We start from the raw sequence: 22341 nt of genomic DNA, 5'->3' as shown, positions 1-22341 counted from the left end.
CCAATCCATTATGAGGCCATTTACCATCTCCTCCTCCTATGACTTAGTCCTCACACAGGTTTATTTTCTCACTGTCCTTTATATAAGCCTGGTCATTCCTCTCACTCAAGCTGCTTCTCATGTTGTTCCCAATGTTTTGAGGGCTCTTCCTTCTTCTTCGAGCCAATTTTTTTCCTTCAAGTCTCAGTTCAAACTTCTCTTGTTCCATGAACTCTTCTCTTTCCTCTCTAGCTCTTAAGGATCTTTATTTTCTTATTCTTGTTGTACTGTCGTTTAGTTCACAGAGCTCAGCCTTTACATGATTTGTCTTTTTATTTGGTCCAGAGGTTAACCTCCCTTGGGTTGGGGCCCGCAGTCTTGCACATGTGCCTAATAAGTAGTAATCTCTGACTGCTTTTTATTTGGGAGGAGGGACTGAAGCCACATCTTATGTAGTTTCAGACAGGGGCTCCAAGTTTTTGCAGTTATTCATGTTTCTTTATTCACAGGAATTATATAATATCTCAATTTTCCAGAGGTTTAGAATTTAAGATGAAGTAGATCCAATCCAGGTTCTATCCAAGGTGGATCTGAAACAGCCATATCAAGAAGTGCTGTGGCCCTGTTCATAAGTGGCTCGGTTTTCAGGACAGCTTTATGATGTAGGTGTTGTGTATATGTTCTTCCGGACAGAGTCCCTTCCCCCACTTGGCCTTATCTCTGGGAAAAGATTGTAGCAGGAAGTAGAAGACTCTTAGATGGTGCCAGGGACTGAATGATGTGGCAGAAAAGGTAAGTTTTAGAATCAGACAAATTTGGGTTTATTTCCTGACTTTGAAATTCCTAATTATGTCACATTGGGCAATGTACCTTACCATTCTGAACTTTAATTTCTTCACATTTAAAAAGAAACAAATAAAAATCAAAGAAAAGACACAAATAAAGTTGTCAATTAAGGTGGTTAGGAAGACAGACCTTCTGTGGAGAATGGTCATTGCCATCATCAGAAAAATGGTGGCAATAGATGGAGGGCAGAGGAAGCAGGCATGATCTATCCTTGTACATTCCAATCAGACCTGTATCAAGAAGAAAAGTCATCTTTTTCCACAGCCATTTCTGAGGCCTACTCAAGATCATGATGTCCTTTGAGTTCCAACCTAGGTTTGCTGGACAGATTATATGCAATTCTCTGGATCCAAGCCCCAAAATAACCCAGGTGTCTGAGCCAATCTTCAAAATGCAGATGCTATGTGTATATTCTATCTCTGACTCCCCTGCTGCTTTACGGTATAATCTAAAGGGTCTCAACTCCTTTTTCTAAGTCTTATTTTCTGACCCCCAAAGGGACAAACGTACTCCCCATCCATATCTACTGCTCTTTATAAACTCAAAGGAATATGTGATGGGGTGAATGAAAAGGGTTAACACATGCTCACCAGCAACTCAAGGAATGTTACTGATGAGAGAGGCCTAGAGGCTATGAAATGAAACTTCCTCTTACAGATAAGGAAACTGAGGTACAGAGAGAAGAAACTGATCATGCTCATGAATACGGTCAATGAGAGGTGCCAAGAGTCTAACTCTTGATTTGGGCTCAGGTTGTGATCTCGTGGTCATGGGATCAAGACCTGAGTTGGGCTTTGTACTCAGTGTGATCTGCTTGAGATTCTCTCTTCCTGTCCCTCTGCCCCTCCTGCTAGTGTGCTTTCTCGCTCTCTCTCTCAAATAAATAAATAAATCTTAAAAAAAAAAAACTGTTGAAAAATAGTACACTTATTTAAAAAAAAATACAGTAAATGAGTGGTAAAACCAGGCCTCAAGCCATCATTGCCTGGTTTCCAATTCAATTTCTTTACCTTATGCTGTAGAGCATTTTATGCATCAAAGAAAAACCCATAGATTGGACCCTTCCTTTACATCTTTGACATTCTGAAGAACTAGGTAAATTTCTTCCAAATTCTAATTATTCTTTTCTCTTACTGAAAGAAAAGAGAGGTAAAAAGCTCCATCAAACAAATTCTTTATTAATGGATTCAGAAGACAAAATCTGATCTTTTTTTTTTTAAAGATTATTTATTTACTTATTTGTCAGAGAGAGAGAGAGAGAGAGAGAGAGCGAGCACATGCAGACAGAGTGGCAGGAAGAGACAGAGAGAGAAGCTCCCTGCTAAGCAAGGAGCCCAATGTGGGACTCGATCCCAGGACACTGGGATCATGACCTGAGCTGAAGGCAGCCGCTTAACCAACTGAGCCACTCAGGCGTCCCCAAAATCTGAATCTTAAAGCTTTATTTACTTGACTAGTTCTGATACTGGTATCTATATAACATTCAGCTATTCACATAGACACAAAAACATGTGTATATATATTATAATCTTTGCTTTATACCAAAACTTGGTAGCATTTAAAGCAACAGTCATTTTATTTCCTCTCAAGTCTTCAGATCAACAATTTGGAATGGCTTCACTCTGAAAGAAGATCCTGACAGAAAATGAAAGACCAGTAGGTGGTGTCAGATTTGGCCCATTTGGCAGAGGGCACTAATATATTTGCAGACATGTGGTGGGCCTGGGTGGTCTGAGAGGGCCTCACCCACATGTCCGGTGGTCAGTGCCTGCTGTTATCCAGGCCTTTGTCTGCACATGGTCTCTCATTCTCAAGAAAGCTGGCTCAGCCTTGTCATGTGGTCATGGCAGAATTCTAATCTAAGTGAACCAGAGTGAACCTGCAAGTCCTACTGAGACATCAACTAGGAAGTCATACAGTATTATAGCTACTTTTTCTGGTTGTAAAAGCAAGTCACAGGACAAACTAAGATTCAAGGAAAGGAGACATCAACTCCATTTCCTGATAAGTGGAGCAAAATCTCTTTAAAAGAGATATGAATACAGGTGTGGGAGAGATTTTTAAAAAAAAAAATTATAATCAATTAATTAACATATAGTATATTATTAGAATTTTGTGATTCATAATTGCACATAACACCCAGGGCTCATTACATCATGTAGCTTCCTTAATGCCCATCTCTCAGTTATTTCATCCCCTTACCCACCTTCCCTCCAGCAACCCTCAGTTTGTTTCCTAGAGGGCTTATTTCGCTTAGCATAATACCCCCTAATTCCATCCACATCATTGCAAATGGCAAGATTTCATTCTTTTTGATGGCTGAGATGGATATCTTCTTTATTCATCTGTTGATAGACATCTGGGCTCTTTCTACAGTTTAGGTATTGTGGACATTGCTGCAATAAACACTGGGGGGCATGTGCCCCTTTGAATCACTATATATGTATACTTTGGATAAATACCTGGTACTGTAATTGTTGGGTGACAATGTAGCTTTATTTGTCACTTTTTGAGGAATCTCCATACTGTTTTCCACAGTGCTCTACCACTCTGCATTCCTATCATGTGCCCTCCTTAATGCCCATCACCCAGTTATCCCATCCCCTCACTCCCCTCCTCTTCAGTAACTCTCAGTTTGTTTCCCAGAGTTCAGTGTCTCTTATGGTTTGCCTCTCTCTCTGTCTTCCTCTTATTTTATTTTTTCCTTCCCTTCCCCTATGTTTTTACCTGTTTTGTCTCCTCAGTTTCACATAGGAGTGAAATCATAAGGTGTTTTGTTTTTCTCTGACTGACTTATGTCACTTAGTTCTATCTACATCATTGAAAATGGCAAGATTTCATTGTTTTTGAGGCTGAGTAATAGTCCATGGTGTGTGTGTGTGTGTGTGTGTGTGTGTGTGTGTACACACCACCTCTTCTTTATCCATTCACCTGTTGATGGACATTGGACTCTTTCCACAGTTTGGCTATTGTGGACATGGCTACCATATTCATTGGGGTGCATGTACCCCTTGGAATCACTATATCTGTATCCCTTGGATAAATATCTAGCAGTGCAATTGCTGGGTTTTTAACTTTTTGAGGAAACTCCATACTGTTCTCCAGAGTAGCTGTACCAGCTTGCATTCCCACCAACAGTGTAAGAGGGTTCCCCTTTCTCTGTATCCTCGCCAACATCTGTTGTTTCCCGAGTAGTTAATTTTAGCCATTCTGACTGGTGTGAGGTGGTATCTCATTGTGATTTTGATTTGGATTTCCCAGATTCCAAGTGATGTTGAGCATTTTTTTTCATGTGTTTGTTGCCCATTTGTATGTCTGGAAGAGGTTGTTTTTATGGTTATTCTCTCTTTGTCTCTCTATATCTAACTGGATCTTGACCCCTTAAGATGACCTCTACCCTTATCCCTGCTGGGCTAGAGGAGTGTAAGGAGGACAAGCTCTGAGATTCCTGGGCTAGCTGTGGAGGGTTATACTTGCCACTCTACTGAGGCCCCTCCCTGGGTTTCTATCCCCTCTCTTGTAGAGTAGCCAGCCCCACTCCTACTTCTGTCTCTTTGGCAGGGGTGACTAGCTTCTCACATGTGTGGATGCCTGTGAACACTTTTAGCTCATGGGGACTCAGACTTGGAACCTTCCTCCAGACACAGGTGGGAGGTTCTTCTCAGTCCTCAAGGCTGAGATCTCTGGGATGCTTTTTCTAAATGCTTATTGCTCTCTCACTGATTTGCTCCAGAAGCTGGCTTTTTAAGACTCAGTGTTTAGACCCCTATACACTTCACTTTTCTGTGGCTTCGTCTTTCCCGTTGCATGAAAGGTGGAAGAACCTACCCACTCTCTTGTTCAAAGTTGTTAAAGGATCAGGAAAGAGAATGAAGTCAAACATGGAAAAATTCTGTTTGATTTCACAAATTTTACTGAGGATACCTAACATTGTGGGTGATAGAAAACATACATGGAAAGTTCTTTGATTTAAAGGAGTTTATAACATACTAAGAGATCAAACATCTGTGCAGATAATAAGAATATAGTTATAAATAAGGTCTACGTACTATCTCACTTCATTTCTTTCTCCCTTTTGACTCATGGTCTTTAGAATAAACTTATTTGTTCATCTGCTGGCCCACCATCTATCCATCCATCCATCCATCTATATCTCCATCCATTTGGCATATTCATTTATAGAGGACAACAAAGTACTAGTCTAAATATTGGAGATACAAAGAGGACATGACAGACCCTGCCCTGGGAAATGTGTTAACTACATACTAGAAGGCAGCAAAATGTAGCCTTGGTTTAAGAGATGAACTGAGGCTAATCTGTCTCTACACTCAATTATGAAAATCTCTGTGTCTTTCTGTCCCTCTCAACTTAGGTCTTATATTCTTACTTTATATTTATTGCTTACATAGTTCCTGGCCCAAGGAAGAGCTCAATAAATGAATGAAAGAATGAGTAAAATAAAGCACAGTGTTGTAATTCTTCTCTATGCCTGTCTTTTCATTTGAGAAAATGGGTGTTGGTCTGGTAGAGGTTGAATAAGTATAGTACCATATTTGTTCAATGGGATACAATATCTAAGTTAATAAATATTTCCTTTTTGCTTCTTTCTTTGACTTGGGCATGTCTCTTTCCTACTTTCAACCTCTTTTTACCATTTAACAACAAAGAGGTCAGATTATTATCTAAGACCTTGACCCAATTTGATTCTAAATGTTAGATAACAATTTAGTGCTTAGCATCAATCCTGAGAAAATTTCTGTTTGCTTTTCATAGATATTGTGTGGTACTCCCTTCATATTAATTATCCATTAAATATGAATAATCTGTGGGATGCTTTAGGCTCCATAGGGATAATACCTAGGGTTGCTTAGAAAAATACATGTTCCTTACAGTGAGCTTAGTACCAGCTTTCATTTTCTTCTTCCTATCCCCAAATATAGGGTACTATTTTTTTAAAAAAAGATTTTATTTATATATTTGACAGACAGAGATCACAAGTAGGTGGAGAGGTAGGCAGAGAGAAAGAGAGGAAGCAGGCTCCCCGCTGAGCAGAGATCCTGATGTAGGGCTGGATCCCAGGACCCTGGGATCATGACCTGAGCTGAAGGCAGAGGCTTTAGCCCACTGAGCCACCCAGGTACCCCCAGGCCACTGTTTTTATTGATTGAGTGGATTTCAGGATGACTTTATTTATTTATTTATTTATTTTTCAGAGAGGGAGAGAGAAGAGAGCACAGCAGGGGAGTGGCAGGCAGAGGGAGAAACAGGTTTCCAGATGAGCAGGAGCCCATTGCAGGACTCTACCCCAGGACCCTGGGATCATGACCTGAGCCAAAGGCATATGCTCAAGGGACTGAGCCACTCAGTCCCTCAGTCTGACTTTTTAACTATTGTCTCTGTTACAGGTCAGAGAAACAACATTGATTAGATGACATTTTGTTATTAATGAGTGCGCAGGGAGGGGGATGCTGTATTTGGTGGTCCCAAATAACATTTGGGGGCTTCCAGCCGTCAGCCACCAGGGATTTAGACGAGAAAACCTTGCTAGTCGGTCTGCATTGCCCCCTGGTGGCGAGTTTTGACAGGCAGGGCCAGCTAGTCCTGTGCAATGCCAGACTGGAGAGAGCAAGGATACATCCGTTGTAGTGAGTTTCTTGAGCAGTTCTTACGCTGTCTGAGCTACTATGAAGGCACATAAGAAGAACAAGGAATCAACCCTTTCCCCAGATAATTGTTTTCTGGCCTTCAGACCTTCTCCCGGAGAATACCTGTCTTTTCTACTTCTCCCCATCATTCTTATTCATCCATTATTTTCAACAACATTCACCAAGCACCTTCTATGTTCCTACACCATAAAAAGTGCTGGGGTTACAGAAGTAAAGAAAACAAACAAGCCTTTCCCTCATGGATTTTCATACTCTCAGATCCCTGCTGTAATGCCAGGCCCTTCAAGCACTCACGCAGTCACACATTCCTGTCAGCTTTACTTACATCTCATAGCCTTGCTAAGTTGTTGCATGGGTAGAACTTATGATGCTTTCCTTCTATGGGCTATTTAGGCTTTATTCAAGATGGGGCTACAAAAGAGAAAAACCTCAAAGACTGAAAGGAATGTATTACTAATTGGTGGAATTTCAGGTTTTGGAGGTAGGACGTTTGGGGACAAAATTGGGAAATTCCTTGCATTCCCCGAAGCACACCACCCAAGCCACTTCCTGCTATGCATGTGTATGACCACTTCTGCCACCTGTGTCTGACCCTCAAGATTACTTGGGGTCACCTTGAGAGTAGTGGGACCTGCGAAATAATAGTGGGCTCCAAGGGAGAGCTCTATGGAGTCTCTCTTATATACAGAAGGGGGAAAAAATCCCAGTTTTAATTGTTCCTACTTCTGTCCTCAAGGAGTTTATAATCTTTCAATAGAAAAGAGAGGCTACATACACACACACACAATTACAAGAAAGGCAAAGATAAGGGCCAGGGGTTTTCTAAGTGAGAAAAAAAACACATAATTTATAGCTGGAAGCATGAGGGAAGATGTCATGAGTAGAGGTAATTGATTTTTCATATTATTATTTGAGGAATTCAAGCCTGTTGCAGGAGGAAACCTGGTAATAGAAGAAGATACTTGGGCTGCAACTGGGGAAGTGAAGCTCAATGTCCTGGGAATAAATCGTTTAAGGAAACTGTTCTCACTTGGCCTTTGGAGATGCTCTGGGGAATTGCTGATCTAATAAGCCAGGGTCCACCTGCTTAGTCCCTTCCCACCCTACCCTTCACTCCGTGGGTCCTAGTGGGTCACATTACTGAGCTAAAGGATGGCTTCTACTGCCACCTATCTCAGACCTGAGCAGATTCATTAAAGCTTTGAGTTTCTCTAAGATTTGCAGATGGTGACCAAGTCAACTCAATGGTGAGTTTCTCCCAAATTAGTTTAGGAGTCTCTTTTTTCTCCTTTGGTAGACATTTACTACTCTGTTGTATTTCAGACCAGCAACAATGTTGGAATTAGCTTTTTCTGGGAAATGCAAATGCTTTGCTTATATCTTCAGTATTGTGAAGTGAGGTTGGGTTCTGGGGTGCAATGCAGTGATATTGTTGTGTATCTTTTATACATCCCTTGAAAATTTGGAACAGTGAAACACCTGGAAGACTTGTGGTTGGGTTAGTTCACATTTGGGGTATGGAAGGAAGGCTCCTGTGCTGCAGAAAGAGCCTTGTTTATATCTAGGATTCTTCCAGAGATCACAGTGACAGATCACAAGGAAAACTGGGGGCAGAATGTCACCTTTTATGTGGTACTCAGGATAATGTTTAATTTCCTGTCACCCCATTGAAGTCTTCTGCACTCAGATTTGGTGCTCTTCTGCCTCTTGCCTCCAGAGGGCGATATAGCCACAGCACTTTGGGCACAAGCGGCAGGATTAAAAAGTGAGGCAGGGCCTAGTCACACCATTCCCTTCTTTCTTTCCTACTCTGTGCTCACAGACACATAAGTCTTTGAACCTAAGTCATACGTTCCAGTGAAACTTCTCCTGGTGAGTCCTGAATTGGGATAATACAGGGCTTGCACAACGAATAATGTCATTTGTGTGCAAGTGCCTTTGAAATTGTCGTGGGGAGGACATGATCTGCTGGGAACAATTAGGCAGTCCTAAGTTCTTGGACCAGATGTTGGCATCTCTTTGTTTCTGATGCACTGTTGATTATGTCTCTCTCTTGCTTAGTCCAGACACCTTAGCAAAGGCCTTTCATAATCTGCCCACAGCTAACGGAGGCACTTTTATTTTCTCTGTCATTTCTGTAGGCCATAGAAAACTTCTTGTTATCCCTGGACCTCCCCCTAGACTCCTTCAAGACGTTGTACATTTTACATTCTTGTCCTTCTTCTGGGAGTTTCTTTTTCACTCTTTTTTGTTTGGGGAAAATCCTTCCTTTCCTATGAAGGACAGCACAAATATATTGTCTTTGGTAAAATTTCTCTAACTATTGCAACCTGGGCTTCTCTCTTTGTAACAATGCTGCAGTATTCTACAGATTGTGATCTGTGTTCCCAGCTGTCTTCCCCTGGAGGTAAGGAACGCTGCCATGTTCATCTTCTGTGCCAAGTCTTAGCAACACTGTGACATGTATTAGATGCTCAAGAAATGTCTGTTGAGGGGCCCTTCCATGGTTCAGTCAGTTAAGGGGCTGCTTTCAGCACAAGGCATCATCTCAGGGTCCTGGGATGGAGCTCTGTATCAGGCTCCGTGCTCAGCAGGGAGTCTGCTCCCTCTGCCACTCCCCTGCTCATCCTTTTTCTCTCTCAAATAAATAAATAAAATCTTTTTTTTAAAAAGATCTTTATTTATTTATTTGACAGACGGAGACCACAAGTAGGCAGAGAGGCAGGCAGAGAGAGAGAGAGGAGGAAGCAGGCTCCCCGCTAAGCAGAAAGCCCCATACGGGGCTCGATCCCAGGACCCCGGGATCATGACCTGAGCTGAAGGCAGAGGCTTTAACCCACTGAGCCACCCAGGTGCCCCTAAAATCTTTTTTTTTTAAAGAAATCTATGTTGCATGATTGACAAGTGCAAGCACACACATGTGGCATTTTTACAGTATAGGCAGCACAGGCCAGGAACCTGGGGTGGGAAGGAACATGCCTGGTCCCTGGCTCTGTGTCAGTAAACTGCATCCTTGATACTAGTTGCTATGCTTCAGAAACAAATAGGGGGGTGGAGGCTGCCATCTGTGCTGAACCACAAGGAAGACTGGTGCATGATCGTCTAGGAGGCCCAGTGAGGCCTGACCATGAATAATTTCCAACCAACTAGGTTTCCCTGGACCCCTGAGCAGATGGTTATCATTTAGTGCCATTCCAACCTCTTTAGTGGAATCTGGCTTTGTATTCCTGCCTAACTGGGTGTTGCCCCTGCCTCTTCTGACTCCTTCGTTGGAAAAACCAGACAACTTCCAGGCTGTAAGATGACAAGATTCCATCATGGGCTGCTGCCGCTGCCATTCTCTTTCATTCTGTCATTTCCTTTCTATTCAGGAGGCTTGACTCCATCGTCCATTACTCTTCGCTGTGGTCTCCACTTCCAAGTGACCAAGTGTAGTTCTGACCCACTGGGGTATGGGGTGAGGTCCTCAAATTCTTAGATTTGTGATACACATATGATGAGAAAAGCCATGTTCCAGTAGCATCTTGAACATGAAAAGAAAAAAATCTCACTTCTCTGTCTTCCTCTCTCTGCCGAGTTATTGCTACACACATGGCAAGGGCTGGGAGGCTGGGTTTTGATCATGGCTGGTCTCTGAATCTCCAAAGGAGTATGTTCTCCATAGACATGGCCCACTCATGGCAGTTGCAAATGCTCTGGGGAGGACCAAGAATTCTACTTAGATTTGGAATCTGAAGGAGAAGGAAAATATGCAAATTGTCCCAGGGCACCCAGCTACCTACAGCTAAAAACTCCTGTGTCCTCTTCAAGCTTTGGTGAGTGCTGCTTTATTGGCTCAGGGATGACTTACTTTCTTTCAAGTGACTACTTCCCACCTCTTCTCCTGCCTTGTCCCCCATGGCAGACCTCAAGGACCTCTGGTTCTATACATGTGTTTCTCTTCTGAGTTGGAGCCCAGGCTTGGAACATTATGGCTTTTTGTTTGTTTATGTTCTTGTTTTTGTTTTCCAGAGAGGATAGTTTGGTGGACCTATTGCTTAAATTACTCTAATTCTATCTGATCTGCTGTCTCATGGTATTGTGTCCCTGACTTCCAGGCCCAGGCCATCTAAATTCAAGATCTAAGTCACCTGCTGCCAGCATGCCACTTTCCTAGACAAGAAGACATGATGGATCTCTATTGCTTTTTGAATCCAAACTACTGCCTGGTTTTCAAGAGGCTTGATATTCTTCTCCTGTTTTCATATCCAACCAACTGCATCTTTATCTTCTGCTTTGCCAACACAGCTGCCTTTGTACTTTCCTGGACCTCTCATCCCTTAAGAAATCCCAGAGCTAAAAAAAGAAACACCCTCCTCCAAAAAAGAGAACATACCAGTTTTGTTTTGTTTTGTTTTAATGTTCTGGTCTAGAATTTCCTCCAGTGTTTTCTTCTCTATCCCTGTGCTCCTCATCTTTGAGTCAAATTTCAAATCCCATTTCCTGGACAATCAGAATCCACATTGACATCTTTCTTGATGGCCCAAAGTACTTTTGCCTGCACTGGACATGTTGGAGTCGAGTTGTTTTATACTCACTTATTCAACTGTTCGATGATCATTTATTGAATGCTTATTATTATGTTCCAGGCATTGGGCTTAATCTGGGAGTCATCCCTGATTCCTTTCTCTTCCACCAAAGTGTGTGCTGTGCCAGTCTCCTATTTGCACTGGTGCTCCTTCTGCCTTTTCCACTGTTGCCTGTCCATTCTTCTGAAACTGGTTTTCCACTTAGATTCCTGCTCCCATGTAAGCCATTTTCCACAAAACTGAGTGAATTTTAAAGGAGGAAACCAGACCATGTGGTTTAATCACCTTGGTTAACACCATCCAGTGGTGTTCTATTGCACTTAGAATCACACAGAAAATAGAATCCTCTCCTGCCACGGCTTCCAAGGCTTCCTGTTGTTCATCCCCTGCCCACTCCCCCAGTCACATCCTGCTTCTCCCTTGCCAGCTGCTGGGATCAGCCTCTCCTCCTCTGCTTTCCGTTTCTGCAGCTCCCCAGTTCATTCCAGCTGCTGAGCCTTTGCACTTTCTGTTTCTGCCTTGGGTGTTCTTTCCAGATGTTCATGACACTAATTCTGTGTCATCATCATTTGGGGTTTATCTCGAGAAGCCTCCCATGACAGTATTATTAAATGTTGCCTTCTGGTCTCCTGATTCATCTCTTTCCCATGGCTTTGTTTTATCTTCTTTGTAACACTCATTTCATTCATTGGTTTATTTTATTGCTCCCTGCCCTCAGCCCCTCCAGAATATAAGTTCCAGGAGGTCAGTGACTTGTCAGTCTGCTGCACTGCCAGCACCTAGAAAAGGACCTGGCACCCTGCAGACTCAGTATTTGTCGAAGTAACGGGATAAACAAGTGGTTAGATAATTGTGTGAATAAATGTACCCACAGTGAATAAACACAACCCAGCCTTCAAATAGTTCACAGAGAGACGAACAAACATTTTCAATCCATGGAAACAAAAGCACTGTAGAGATACGTATAAAAGCACTATATGAACATTGATGAGGGAATAATTAAATCTCTATCCTATGAATGAGTCTTACCTCTTTGCTTATCTGATAAGTTCCATAAGGACAAACTAGATCTTATGCTTCCATTATATCCCCCACTGCAGTGGTTTCTAAATGCCAGTCCCTGGACAAATTGCAGCAAAATCACCTGGGGAACCTTAAACATCATTGCAGATATCTGATGCTGATGCTGCAAGTGTCACAAGAGCCCTAGGTTGTGTCTTGGTATGAAAGTCTCCGGGTAGTTCTGAAACACACTGGCTTGGGAACCACTGTGCCACACTGCCTAGCACTGACCTGATGCCTGCCTGAACTAAAATAAACCCATCCCTGCCCGGCCCCATTCGTTTCCTCACCAGCCCCAGCTAAGTCCAAGTAGATCACCAAACATGTCTATGATTCCTGTGACCAGTGGGGACAGTGAATATAAGAAGATAGGAACAATCATTTCTTTTTCCTAGCATGATGGTTTCAGTGTTGCTCGTCTCTCTTCACAGGGATGGTTACTACCAGCCTTACAGGTCATTTTATCTTCTTAACTGTATAACACACAGGCATCTCCCTTTAGTCCTACCCCTTGTGAATACTACCGCAGCCTGGAGAAGCTGGGTCCTTGGGCTGCACAGATGCCTGTCTTTCCCATGGGCCTTGGATTGAAGGGCCTATGTGGGAGTATGTGCATGTATGTGTGTGTGTGTGTGTGTGTGGGTGCGTGTGTCTGTGTGTCTGTGTGTGTGCGTGCGTGCGTGCTGATGTCAGATATGTGTCTGTGACTCAGACCACAAAGGAGGATTGATTGACTTCTGTAGGTTCTGGTGTTTCTTTGTTGGGGGTCCAGGTTTAGCCAGATGGTATTCTGGGGGGCAAGGTAAGAAGTGAGCTCCATCCAGACTTGGGAAACCCCTGGCCACCCATCACCCATCATGAAGTTTTGACTTATCTTCGGAGAAGACCCTATCTGAGAGTGGCTGGGAAGTCAGGACTTCCCAGCAGATTTCCTGAATGCTGGGGATCCCAGAATTTTTATGCAGGAGGGGCTTAGAGGTGACAATATTCTGAAGAGAGAGCTAGAGGCCTTCTTGTGAAACCATGTTTTATAAATGCACATTATTTGTACTTGGATTATACACTGGTTGGGGTAGCCTAGGGTTCTGATAAAGATGACAGGGAGCAAACACCAGAGTCTCCTTTACCACCCCATGCTGTCTTCCCATGCCAGCTGCCTAGGTCTCTTACTAATGTCACCTCTGCTCTTATGGCTTAATCTTGGAAACAAAGTTTCTCCAGATCTCATCTCCTCACTTCCTTTCTTCTTTTTGCCTTTTCTTTACTTTCTCTTATACTGGCTAAGATCATCATGAAACCAATATATTCTCATCTGGGTATGCTTTTGAGTACTCTGGCTACCAGTAGACAGTCTTTATGCATATCATATGGTTTATGCCAACTACCTGGAACATGGATAGGAATGAAGAAGGAAGGGAGGGGGCTTCTGGGCAGGCAGCATCACCCCAGGGACCATGGACTAAGCTCGTGTCTTTGTCAATCCTGCATACACAGGCATAGTTATTTCCTCTTCTGCTACAGCATGCTTCTTATGGAGTTTGACCTTCCCGCCCAGAATACAGTAAAAGCAGCAAATTAGAAGAGACCAGAGTTTGCTAGGACCAGGTTTAATGGCAATGGGAGAAAAAGAAAGACAGATGGATTGACTGATTCTCAGTGAGGGACATGCTCAGGTTGGTATTCAGAGTAGGCTGCATTTTCCCAGGGACTTATATTGCCAAGTGGAGGGTGTGAGGGCCTAGGAACCAACATTCAGATTCACACTCAGGTTCTACCACTAACTCACTGTGCAGTCTCGGACAAGTCTATTAAACTTCCCCAGGAACTCAGTTTTATCACCTGTAAAATGGCAATAATAACAACCCCAAATATCCCTGGACTCCTATCAAATAAGAGAACAGGAGTCGGAGTGTTATTTTCTCATTTTTACTTACCTGTTCTATTATTCGTTTGCTTGATACAAAAATGACAAACTTGTTTATTATGAAAACAACTTGCTTGTTGTAAAGAGGGGAAAAAAAGAAATGGAATGATTCAGAAGTACACAAAGTCAAAAGAGAAACTACTCTATTTCCTCATAAATCCCTGTCATTGGGCTGCCCCCATCTTATTCCTCACTGTCACTAGAATGGAATGAATCCCTTCAGATGTACCAACGCTTTGTAAAACCTACACAGGATACAAAGTAAGAAACAGAAAACAACGGGCAGAACCATTATGCCTTAAATGTTCCTAGGGTCTCTCTGTACAAAAACTCAGGAAAAGGATTTTTCAAAGGATTTTCCAACAAGTAAATGAAAACTTGAGGAAAAGGTTAAATGTTGTGCAGCAGATTCTCTTTAAAAGGGCTGGGGAACATATGGTGCTTTTTATAAAGATTTCCATAAACATTATAAAAATTTATAGAGTTCTATCATTGAAAACAGACCTTCCATCCTTCGGATAACTCACTTGATAGAAAAGCTCATTCTCCACCTACGATATCCTTGTGCTTCAAAGTTACCACTAAGTTTACAATATATATAACTAGTTGAGAAGTTAATTCCTCTTAGGTATGTAGAATAGATGCCAAAGACAAGTATGAATTTTTTTTCTCACAAGTTTCCTTCATCACCACAAATTTATCTTGGACTTTTGATTTGGGTCTGCTCCTTTCCTTTCCTTTTTTCTTTTCTTTTCCTTTCCTTTCCTTTCTCTTCTCTTTTCTTTTTTTTTTTTTCTTTTCCTTCTTTTACATATGGAATGCTTCACAAATTTGCACATAATCTGTGCACAGGGGTCACAATAATCTCTGTATCATTCCAAATTTAGTTTATGTACTACTGAAAAGAGCACTCTATTTCTTTACCTTGGTGCTTCTCCCCAAATTTTCATCAAACTGAGAATTAGCTAAATTAGCTCAACAAATTTTCCTTCTCTACATTTCTGGTTCTGCCTTTTCTGGTTGAACATTGCTTCTTTAGTCTATCGTGTCTAGCTTTGGTCAGGGTTTTTTGTTTTTTTGTTTGTTCTTTCCCCTTTTGGTCAATTTTAAAGCCTTCAAGCCAGGAACATTTTCCCATCTCCATGTGAACAGAAGGGAGGGGGCATGTTCTTCCCATTTTGGAAGACAGCATTGCATTGTATAAATTCTCCCAGATTCAGAGTCAGAAGTTTCAGATCTGAAATCTTTAGTATGGTCTTCAATTTTTCTCCTTCAGGTGTCAGGTTTGTAGAAAGATCCTTCCAAATTAGATGCTTTTGGACTCTGGGATTCTGTGCTTAGTCATGATTTGCCTATTAATGTTTACCTACAGTGGTATTCAACATTCTATTCTTGCCCTCGTGGCTGGGTTCTGTGGCCTTCTGGAAATCTAGATGCAGCCCATAATATAGGCCCCCGAAACAGAGGGGCCAGTTACTTCTCAGAGTACTCACTCACCCAACTGTTCCTGCAATCTCGGGATGGAAAAATACAGAAGAGTTGGTATTCTGGTGGACCCAAGTGTATAAAGCCTTGACCATTTCTCATTCAGAAGACAGGCATAACTTAGCCTCAATTTGGGATTCAGGAAACCACAAAAGTACAAAAAGACCAAAAAGGGTTTCCAGGAAGCTTTTAAAGTTTGTGTGTTTTTTTAAATTATAAAAATAATTACATGAGTTGGTAAAAATAAAGTTGAACAATACTTAATGGCACAAAATAAAAATAAAAACACCTTTTATCTGTACACTCAGTGCCACTCTGCAAGAGACCCTCTATAGTGTCTTATATATGCACTGAGAAATTTACTATGTATAATTATAGACTTATATTTACCTTTGCATCAACTCTTCTTCACTGACACTCAAGCATACACACATAAATGGGGACAGTTTACTGAGTTCGCATCTTGTTTTTTTTGCATTTAATGAAACAAGCTGGAAAATTTCCATGCCGGCGTACGTGGATCTGCTCTGCTCTTCATAGGGCTGCCTAGCATTCCCTGAAGGAAAGGAGGTTAGCAGTGACTACTCAGCTTATTTTCACCTTGCTGCCATTGTAAACAATGCCTCTCTAAGAGCCTTTAATTCAGTGTTGTCTAAAGTTTGGTCATTAGAACACAAGCCTCTAGAGATGTTCAGTGACAAAAAAAAGAAAAAATGGTTTAGAAGTCAGACAAATGTGGAAATCATTGCATTTTATTTTGTTTATTTACTAGTATTATTTTGTTTTTCTTAATATTTATTTATTTATTTGTTGTGTTGTGTTAGTCACCATAAAATACATCATTGAATTGTTCCAAGAGTCATTGTTCATCTATTATCTTTAAGTATTTTTTTCTTCAAAACTTAATCTAAATTCTGGTTAGTTAGCATGCAGTGCAATATTGGTTTCAGGGGTAGAATTCAGTGATTCCTCACTTACATACAACACCCAGTAATTATCATACCAGTGCCCTCCTTAATACCCATCACTCGTCTAGCCCATCTCCTACCCACCTCCCTCCATCACCCATCAGTTTGTTCTCTATCATTAAGAGTTTCTTATGGTTTGTGTACACACATATATATATGTGTGTGTGTGTGTGTGTGTGTGTGTGTATGTAAATGGATAAGGAAGAGGTGGTATATATATATACATATATATGTATATATATATATGTGTGTGTGTGACCTTTTCCTTATCCATTCATTACTCGATGGACATTTGGGCTCTCTCCATAGTTTGGCTATTTTTGATAACGCTGCTATAAAGGTCAGGGTGTATGTACCATTTCATATCTGTATTTTTTTTTTATCCTTCAGGTAAACACCTAGTAGTGCAATTGCTGGATCATAGGGTAGTTCTGTTTTCAACCTTTTTAGGAACCTCCACACTGTTTTCCAGAGTGACTGTACCAGTTTTTATTCCCACCAATAGTACAAGAGTGTTCTCCTTTCTCCACACCTCTCCCATATCTGTTATTTCCTGTGTTATTCATTTTGGTCATGCTGAAAGGTGTGAGGTGATATCTCATTGTGGTTTTTTTTTTTTCCAATTTATTTATTTTCAGAAAAACAGTATTCATTATTTTTTCACCACACCCAGTGCTCCATGCAAGCTGTGCCCTCTATAATATCCACCACCTGGTACCCCAACCTCCCACCCCCCCCCCACTTCAAACCCCTCAGATTGTTTTTCAGAGTCCATAGTCTCCCATGGTTCACCTCCCCTTCCTATTTACCCATATTCCCTACTCCTCTCTAACGCCCATTGTCCTCCATGCTATTGGTTATGCTCCACAAATGTGAAACCATATGATAATTGACTCTCTCTGATTGACTGATTTCACTCAGCATAATCTCTTCCAGTCCCGTCCATGTTGCTACAAAAGTTGGATATTCGTCCTTTCTGATGGAGGCATAATACTCCATAGTGTATATGGACCACATCTTCCTTATCCATTCATCCGTTGAAGGGCATCTTGGTTCTTTCCATAGTTTGGCGACCGTGGCCATTGCTGCTATAAACATTGGGGTACAGATGGCCCTTCTTTTCACTACATCTGTATCTTTGGGGTAAATACCCAGGAGTGCAATTGCAGGGTCGTAGGGAAGCTCTATTTTTAATTTCTTGAGGAATCTCCACACTGTTCTCCAAAGAGGCTGCACCAACTTGCATTCCCACCAACAGTGGAAGAGGGTTCCCCTTTCTCCACATCCTCTCCAACACATGTTGTTTCCTGTTTGGTTAATTTTGGCCATTCTAACTGGTGTAAGGTGATATCTCAATGTGGTTTTAATTTGAATCTCCCTGAGGGCTAATGATGATGAGCATTTTTTCATGTGTCTGATAGCCATTTGTATTTCTTGATTGGAGAAGTGTCTGTTCAAATCTTCTGCCCATTTTTTGATGTGTTTGTCTGTTTCGTGTGGGTTGAGTTTGAGGAATTCATTATAGATCCTGGATATCAACCTTTTGTCTGTACTGTCATTTGCAAATATCTTCTCCCATTCCGTGGGTTGCCTCTTTGTTTTTTTTGACTGTTTCCTTTGCTGTGCAGAAGCTTTTGATTTTGATGAAGTCCCAGAAGTTTATTTTCGCTTTTGTTTCCTTTGCCTTTGGAGACGTATCTTGAAAGAAGTTGCTGTGGCTGATATCAAAGAGATTACTGCCTATGTTCTCCTCTAAGATTCTGATAGATTACTGTCTCACGTTGAGGTCTTTTATCCATTTTGAGTTGATCTTTGTGTACGGTGTAAGAGAATGGTCGAGTTTCATTCTTCTACATATAGCTGTCCAGTTTTCCCAGCACCATTTATTGAAGAGACTTTTTTCCACTGTATATTTTTTCCTGTTTTGTCAAAGATAAATTGACCATAGAGTTGAGGGTCCATATAAGGGCTCTCTACTCTGTTCCACTGGTCTATGTGTCTGTTTTTATGCCAGTACCATGCTGTCTTGGTGATCACAGCTTTGTAATAAAGCTTGAAATCAGGTAAGGTGATGCCGCCAGCTTTATTTTTGTTTTTCAACATTTCCTTAGCGATTCGGGGTCTCTTCTGATTCCATACAAATTTTAGGATTATTTGCTCCAGCTCTTTGAAGAATGCTGGTGGAATTTTGATCGGAATGGCATTAAAAGTATAGATTGCTCTAGGCAGTATACACATTTTAACAATGTTTATTCTTCCGATCCAAGAGCATGGAATGGTCTTCCATCTTTTTGTGTCTTCTTCAATTTCTTTCATGAGTGTTCTATAGTTCCTCAAGTATAGATCCTTTACCTCTTTAGTTAGGTTTATTCCCAGGTATCTTATGGTTCTTGGTGCTATAGTAAATGGAATCGATTCTCTAATTTCCCTTTCTGTATTTTCATTGTTAGTGTATAAGAAAGCCACTGATTTCTGCACATTGACTTTGTATCCTGCCACGCTGCTGTATTGCTGTATGAGTTCTAGTAGTTTGGGGGTGGAGTCTTTTGGGTTTTCCATATAAAGAATCATGTCATCTGCGAAGAGAGAGAGTTTGACTTCTTCATTACCAATTTGGATACCTTTTATTTCTCTCTGTTGTCTGATTGCTGTTGCTAGGACTTCTAATACTATGTTGAACAAGAGTGGTGACAGTGGGCATCCTTGTCTTGTTCCTGATCTAAATGGGAAGGCTGAAAGCTTTTTCCCATTGAGGATAATATTTTCTGTGGGTCTTTCATAGATAGATTTGATGAGGTTCAGGAATGTTCCCTCTATCCCTATACTTTGAAGCGTTTTAATCAGGAACGGATGTTGGATTTTGTCAAATGCTTTTTCTGCATCAATTGAGAGGACCATGTGGTTCTTCTCTCTTCTCATATTAATTTGTTGTATCACATTGATTGATTTACGAATGTTGAACCATCCTTGTAGCCAAGAGATGAATCCCACCTGATCATGGTGGATAATCTTTTTAATGTGTTGTTGGATCCTGTTGGCTAGGATCTTGTTGAGAATCTTAGCATCCATATTCATCAGTGATATTGGTCTGAAATTCTCCTTTTTGGTAGGGTCCTTGCCTGGTTTGGGGATCAGGGTAATGCTGGCTTCATAGAAAGAGTCTGGAAGTTTTCCTTCTGCTTCAATTTTTTGAAACAGCTTCAGGAGAATAGGTGTTATTTCTTCTTGGAAGGTTTGGTAGAATTCCCCAGGGAATCCGTCAGGTCCTGGGCTCTTGTTTTTTGGGAGATTTTTGATCACTGCTTTAATCTCATTATTAGATATCGGTCTATTCAGGTTGTCGATTTCTTCCTGGTTCAATTTTGGTAGTTTATATTTTTCCAGGAATGCATCCATTTCATCTAGGTTGCTAAGCTTATTGGCATATAACTGTTCGTAATAACTTCTGATGATTGTTTCTACTTCCTTGGCGTTAGTTGTGATCTCTCCCTTTTCATTCATAATTTTATGAATTTGGGATTTCTCTCTTTTCTTTTGGATTAGTGTAGCCAGTGGCTTATCGATCTTATTGATTCTTTCAAAAAACCAGCTTCTAGTTTCATTGATACGTTCTACTGTATCTCTGGTTTCTCCCTCATTGATCTCAGCTCTAATCTTGATGATTTCCCTTCTTATATGTGGAGTTGGTTTGATTTGTTGTTGATCCTCCAGTTCTTTAAGGTGTAGAGACAGCTGGTGTGTTCTGGATTTTTCAATTTTTTTGAGCAAGGCTTGGATGGCTATATATTTTCCCCTTAGGACCGCCTTTGCTGTATCCCATAGGTTTTGGACCGAAGTGTCTTCATTCTCATTGGTTTCCATGAATTGTTTCAGTTCTTCTTTGATCTCCTGGTTGATCCAAGCATTCTTAAGCAAGGTGGTCTTTAGCTTCCAGGTGTTTGAGTTCCTTCGGAACTTTTCCTTGTGATTGAGCTCCAGTTTCAAAGCATTGTGATCTGAGAATATGCAGGGAATAATCTCAGTCTTTTGGTATCGGCTGAGTCCTGATTTGTGACCCAGTATGTGGTCTATTCTGGGGAAGGTTCCGTGTGCACTTGAGAAGAATGAGTATTCTGCTGTTTTAGGGTGGAATGTTCTGTATATATCTATGAGGTCCATCTGGTCCAATGTGTCATTCAATGCCCTTGTTTCTTTATTGATTTTCTGCTTCGATGATCTGTCTAGTTCTGAGAGAGGCGTGTTAAGATCTCCTACGATTAGTGTATTCATATCAATATGACTTTTTATCTTGATTAACAGTTTTCTTAAGTAATTGGCTGCTCCCATATTGGGAGCATAGATATTTACAATTGTTAGATCATCTTGGTGGATAGTCCCTTTAAGGATTATGTAGTGTCCTTCTGTATCTCTGACTACAGTCTTTAGTTTGAAGTCTAATATATCTGATATGAGAATCGCTACCCCAGCCTTCTTTTGAGTCCCATTGGCATGAAAGATGCTTCTCCACCCCTTCACTTTCAGTCTGCGTGTATCTTTAGGTTCAAAATGGGTCTCTTGTAGACAGCATATGGATGGGTCCTGTCGTTTTATCCAATCTGCAACCCTGTGCCGTTTTATGGGTGCATTGAGGCCATTCACATTGAGAGTGATTATTGATAGATACGTTTTTATTGACATCGAGTTACCTTTGAAGTCTTTCTTTCTGTAGACTGTCTCTATATTTCTGTTCAATGCTATTCTTGGGATTTTTCCTCTTTTATAGAACCCCCCTTAGTATTTCCTGCAGTGTCGGCTTGGTGGTTGCATAGTCTTTTATGCCTTGCCGGTCTTGGAAACTCTTTATCTCTCCATCCATTTTGAATGTCAGTCTTGCTGGATAAAGTATTCTTGGCTGCATGTTCTTCTCATTTAGTGCCCTGAATATATCTTGCCAGCCTCTTCTGGCTTGCCAGGTCTCTGTGGACAGGTCTGACATTATTCTGATGGGCTTCCCTCTGTAAGTAAGGAGCCTCTTTGCCCTGGCAGCTTTCAAGAGATTATACCTACAATTATAATTTCTCAATTTGACTATCAGGTGTCGTGATGTTTTTTTGGAGTGTATAATCTTGGGTGGAGACCGTTCAGCCTCTAGTACATGAACGCTGGTTTCATTCGCGAGACTCGGAAAATTTTCATGAAGGACTTGTTCCACGATATCTTCTAGACTTCTTTCTTTCTCCTCCCCTTCAGGAATTCCAATAATTCTGACGTTGGAATGCTTCATGGCATCATTTATTTCCCTAATTCTGCTTTCGTGGGATCTAAGCTGTTTGTTCCAGGCTTCCTCCTGATCCTTTCTCTCTATCTGTTTGTCTTCCAGATCACTAATTCTATCTTCTGTCTCAGTTACCCTAGCTTTGAGAGAGTTTAGATTGGATTGGAACTCATTGAGAGCATTGTGGACCTCCTCCCTGGTAGCTTTGAGCTCCGCCCTAACATTGTGAACATCCTGTCTGGTCGCTTTCAGTTCGGCCCTAATCAATTCTGTTTGGTCATCCATGGCTTTCTCCAACCTAGCTATTGCCTGGATAATTGTTAGCCTGAATTCTCTTTCCGACATATTGTCTATGTTGATAGCCGTTAGCTCTGTTGCAGAAGGTCCATCCTCTGTATTTTTCTTCTGTTGGGCATTCCTCCTCCTAGTCATTTTGGTGGGAGAAGACTGAACAGATGTAGCTGGATGTATCAACTCTGGTGCAGTCAAGGTGCACCCTGGAACACTTCCTGATCTCCGTCTCAGAGAGAAGCCTCAGTCTGGGTGCAGAAGCTGAATAAATTCCCCCTTGGACGTGGGCAGTGCAGGT

At 41.4% G+C, this 22341-nt stretch overlaps 1 non-coding gene across 1 annotated transcript; it reads right to left on the bottom strand.

Moving 5' to 3' along the window:
* Window positions 1–14852: 14852 nt before the first annotated feature.
* On the bottom strand, window positions 14853–14956 carry LOC122890769. The gene has a single exon (XR_006381192.1). It is a non-coding gene; the product is annotated as a U6 spliceosomal RNA (small nuclear RNA).
* Between the last annotated feature and the right edge of the window lie 7385 nt (window positions 14957–22341).

The sequence above is a fragment of the Neovison vison genome, chromosome 11 (assembly GCF_020171115.1).
Source record: "Neovison vison isolate M4711 chromosome 11, ASM_NN_V1, whole genome shotgun sequence".
NCBI lineage: Eukaryota > Metazoa > Chordata > Mammalia > Carnivora > Mustelidae > Neogale > Neogale vison.
Note: the sequence above shows the minus strand (reverse complement) of the source record. Positions and strands in the feature narration are given on the sequence as shown.